The sequence below is a fragment of the Abramis brama genome (genome assembly GCF_963993115.1).
Source record: "Abramis brama genome assembly, chromosome: 1".
Taxonomy (NCBI): domain Eukaryota; kingdom Metazoa; phylum Chordata; class Actinopteri; order Cypriniformes; family Leuciscidae; genus Abramis; species Abramis brama.
The window spans coordinates 46,722,442-46,727,499 of record NC_139963.1 but is presented as its reverse complement, the minus strand read 5'-3'; the positions used below and the strand labels follow the sequence as shown (position 1 = coordinate 46,727,499).

General features: G+C 41.1%; 1 long non-coding RNA gene across 1 annotated transcript; it reads right to left on the bottom strand.

Annotated features, from left to right (window-relative positions):
- Positions 1 to 3,407: 3,407 nt before the first annotated feature.
- On the bottom strand, positions 3,408 to 4,558 carry LOC311089297. The gene is made up of 3 exons (XR_014607666.1): positions 4,201 to 4,558; positions 3,744 to 3,816; positions 3,408 to 3,593 (listed from the first exon to the last, which is right to left on the bottom strand). It is a non-coding gene; the product is annotated as an uncharacterized lncRNA (long non-coding RNA).
- Between the last annotated feature and the right edge of the window lie 500 nt (positions 4,559 to 5,058).

Below are 5,058 nucleotides of genomic sequence, written 5' to 3'. Positions count from 1 at the left end.
TTGATGATGGGACCCAGATAGGTCTTATCTAGGGCTCTTATGGGCCACAACGGGTATATATATGGGCTACCATATTTGTCTGTTTGGGTTACCTTATTTTACAGTAAACCCCTAAATACAATCATTAGATGTAATCCACTAAACTATACTAAAAGGTATTCAATGAACAGAAACCAGTAGTTCACTTTTAAAGTTACTTTATTAAGCAAGTACAAGTATCACAAAACAAGAAAAGAAAAAAGTAAAAAAAAAAAAAAAAAAAAAATTATATATGCATATCTGAAAAATTAACCATTTCACAAACAAAACAATAACCGTGCAGCTTCTCACTCCTCTGTTGTCGCTCTCCCAACGGCCCTTTGAAAAGAAAAAATAAATCGGTCAACCATTATGACACTTTTTTTAATTCCTTTTCACAGTTCAAACAGATGTGTCAGGTTAGCCTTTTGGTGCCCCACATCAAGTGTATCTAGATAAGGGGTTTGCAAACCTGTCCTGGAACACCCCCTGCACTGCACATATTGGAAGCACAAAATGTACATTTTGACCAACTTTTACCACTTTTGAAGTAATTTCTAGAAATTAGTGTTGTAGATCATTAAACCGTTATGCTGCCTCATAAGTCTCTCTGAAATCAGAATGGTTACTGCTCAAATACATAAAAACTAAACTAAACTAAATCGGTTTTGTGAGGCACCTTAGTGTGTAAACGCTGCCTGATAAGTCGTTGCCTGATAGGGCAGCGAGGCAATGAGTCAGCTGCCTAAGTTTTCAGATGCAGACTTTGTACGGTTCCCTCATCTAATATACCTGATTCATCACATTAGCTCATTTATAGAAACTGCAAGATCTGAAGTGGGTGTGCAGTACTGAGGGTTCCCAGCCAGGACAAGTTAGAAAACCAAACATTTGCCCATCATTCATCCAACTCAAATATTGCTTATCACTTGACATGCAAGTAGTAGCAACTTTACAAAGTCTGCTCGCTCTAATGTTATGTTACAGATCATATTTCTCCTGTTTTACAACATTTGCACTGGCTCTTAGTTCAATTTTAAAAACTAAACAAGTTGGCTCCTTTATATCTTCTTCATATACACTCCCTCCACTACATCCTAAGATCGGCTTCTGCACTTACACTTGTTCTTCCACACACTCGGACAACTTCCATGGGGTCACAAGCTTTTGGTTGTGCTGCTCCTGATGCCATCACTTCCTCTTCACTTCTTGCCTGCTGTCTGTACTATCCTGTATAAATAAAAGCAAGAAAACTCAATACAAAATAAGTAATGTACAAGATTTTCACTTTACAGTTCAATTAGTCGGGTAGAAAACAAAGTATACAACACTATCCATTCTAAAACACATTTTATGTATTCACACAAGCAATTCTTCAGAGCCCCAACATGGAATTGTAAAAAAATGTAATATTACTCCCATGTGTCAGTTACGATTACTATAATGATAAAGTCATGATTTAATCTTTAAAACAGATGAAGAAATCAACAAATTGTGGTGTTGAGCTGAGAGGGTTGTGGTCTGTTGCTCTTTGACTTATTTTTCAATGCAGGTTTATATTGTTTAAACAATTTTTGCCTGGCCCCTGGGGGCTCCGTATATTTCTGATAATATTTGTGGAGAAACATTACACTGTTTTAATTCAGAATCCTAACCATACATTGTAGGCTACTATCCATCCATCCATCCATCTTCTACCGCTTATCCGGGGCCAGGTCGCGGGGGCAGCAGTCTAAGCAGGGATGCCCAGACTTCCCTCTCCCTAGACACTTCCTCCAGCTCTTCCGGGGGGACACCGAGGCGTTCCCAGGCCAGCCGGGAGACATAGTCTCTCCAGCGTGTCCTAGGTCTTCCCCGGGGTCTCCTCCCGGTGGGACATGCCCGGAACACCTTCCCGGGAAGGCGTCCAGGAGGCATCCGGAAAAGATGCCCAAGCCACCTCAACTGACCCCTCTCGATGTGGAGGAGCAGCGGCTCTACTCTGAGCTCCTCCCGAGTGACCGAGCTTCTCACCCTATCTCTAAGGGATCGCCCAGCCACCCTGCGGAGAAAGCTCATTTCGGCCGCTTGTATCCGGGATCTTGTCCTTTCGGTCATGACCCACAGCTCATGACCATAGGTGAGAGTAGGAACGTAGATTGACTGGTAAATCGAGAGCTTCGCCTTGCGGCTCAGCTCCTTCTTCACCACGACAGACCGGTACAGGGACCGCATTACTGCAGAAGCTGCACCGATCCGCCTGTCAATCTCCCGTTCCATCCTTCCCTCACTCGTGAACAAGACCCCAAGATACTTGAACTCCTCCACTTGAGGCAGGAGCTCTCCACCAACCTGAAGCGGGCAAACCACCCTTTTCCGACTGAGAACCATGGCCTCGGATTTGGAGGTGCTGATTCTCATCCCAGCCGCTTCACACTCGGCTGCAAACCGTCCCAGTGCATGCTGGAGGTCCTGGTCTGATGAGGCCAACACGACAACATCATCCGCAAAGAGCAGAGATGAAATCGTGTGGTCCCCAAACCTGACCCCCTCCGGCCCCTGGCTGCGCCTAGAAATTCTGTCCATAAAAATTATGAACAGAACCGGCGACAAAGGGCAGCCCTGCCGGAGTCCAACACGCACCGGGAACAAGTCTGACTTACTGCTGGCAATACGAACCAAGCTCCTGCTCCGGTCGTACAGGGACCGGATAGCCCTTAGCAAAGGGCCCCGGACCCCATACTCCCGGAGCACCCTCCACAGGCCGCCGCGAGGGACACAGTCGAATGCCTTCTCCAAATCCACAAAGCACATGTAGATTGGTTGGGCAAACTCCCATGAACCCTCCATTAGTACAGTAGGCTACTAATTAAAAGTAATTTATTAAATCAAGTAAGATAAAAAATAACACAAAAGGCCAATGAATCTGTACCAGAAGTGATAGTGCAATGTAGCAGCTAAAGAATAATCCTCCACCAAATTGCCAGTAATCAGCTGGATCCTTGGCGAATCTGAAGGGGGGAAAGAAGAAATTATTCAATGAAAAGTCCTTAAAAAGCAGTATTTTTTTTTTATATCATTCCTTTAAACAATCTTAAATTGTAAAAACGTTTGCCATTATAACATTCACACAACATGAACTGAGTAATGTCAAGGGCTGGGTAAAAAATATTGATTTCTCGATTTTAATTGATTCTCATTTTTACGAAACGATATCAATTCTTAAATCCCAAGAATCGATTAGTCATCCTGTTTTCAGTTGATGAATGAATGGAACATTGTAGCGCACATCCCATCCAATAAATCTAGCCCTAGTAATGTCATCTTTGAGACTGTTAGTTGTTACATGATTAAAAATGTAAACATAAACTTTAAGCATGGCAATCCCATCAGAAATGTGTATCATAGCAAGGGAAGCACAAAAAAAACAAAAAACAAAAACAAAAAAACAATTGGTACCAAAATCAAACCATCAAATAATTTTACCTGCAACCATTTATCCTATTATGACACGTCTGAGGGTCTTTCCCTTTATGGTGTCCAGTGATTAAGGAAAGGACTGATGAAGGTGACATGAATCCACTTTCAGTGCGCCACTTCAGCAGAAGAAAGACAAAAGGACAAAAAAAGTTACTCAGACTTTCTATCAGTAACATTAAATGTCTTACTTTAAAGGTGAAAATCATACTTAATACTATATATTAATCCCAGTGTAGGTTTTTGAACAGTGGGTAAAATTAACTTACTGTAACAGTTAGTTGGTGAATGGGTCTTTCTGTTGGGTGTTCTCCCCAGATAAAAAATATTCCAATGCTTGATCTAAAAAAAAAAAAAAATGTAACGTTAAACAAATATATTTTCAATACTGTTATCAGTGTTTGAAGAGGTTATGTAAACTTCTAACGAATAAATGACTGTTTTATCACTTTACTCATCCCCACGCTTTTTTACCTCTCATGCGTTTTTAAACTAACGTTAGCTGACAACATTAAACGCACAACGTTAACTACCAACAACAAAACACAGCAATGTCAGATGGTACTAAATTACATTGAAATACGTGCTTATATCGCTACAGCAGTACAAAAACACACACAGAGATAACTTATTTAATGTATAAGGTTGCATTAAGCCTATGACCGTAGATCGTGTCCATAAACGTTAATTTAACTGACTGCTAAGGACTGAAAAATGTTTTCTTGCCTGATGTCGCCAGTATTTTTACAGACCACGTACGACCCCTTCCTCTGTTCACATTCCAGCTTTTGTTCTTCATTGATATCAACGTAAATTCGCTCAAAATTTAAGAATTCAACAGGCAGATATAAAATAATCCAGGTCTGACCGAGTAATCAATGCAAGCAGCAGCTGCTCAGTGCTCACCGACCGAGAGTAACGGACGTATTTTCAAATTTAAAATAGGCGCACAGAGCCGCGCACATTCTCATTGGACAGTTTCCTGGAAGACAGACAGATTAACCAATCATGCTCAAAGTAAAACGGCGAAACAACCAATAACAATAGTTTGCGCGAGTTAACATAGCGGTGTATAGAGAGCCTAAGTCCCTCCCCTTCCGGTCGACCACCATGGGACCTTATTTCGGAAAAATATTGTATGGTAGTCAATGGCGAGAGACAACAAATATTTTGATCTCGTTTGAATTGTGCCCTGATTTACACATATGATGTTTGTCAATTTAAAAGATACATTTTTAAAGTCAAGAAAGTCGCAGCTTGATGTAAAACTGTTGAGGTATAAGACTGTGAAAATACGTAATTACAAAGACTACAAACCCAGAAGGCGCACATGGGACGTCATACCTTTTCTCTCAATGAATGAAGCTAACTTTACTGAAGCTAACGTCTGTCATTTTTTCTATATTCTTACATTATAATCTTAACGTAACGCCGTCATGCCTGAGTGTTTTGAGCCAGAATACACACATACGAGCAACGGATCTTGTGACGTACATAGTGTGAGACGAGAGATGTAGTTCATTGAGCGATTTTCACATAAAACTAAACGTTACTCTTCTGTTTTATGACAAACTGCGACTTTCT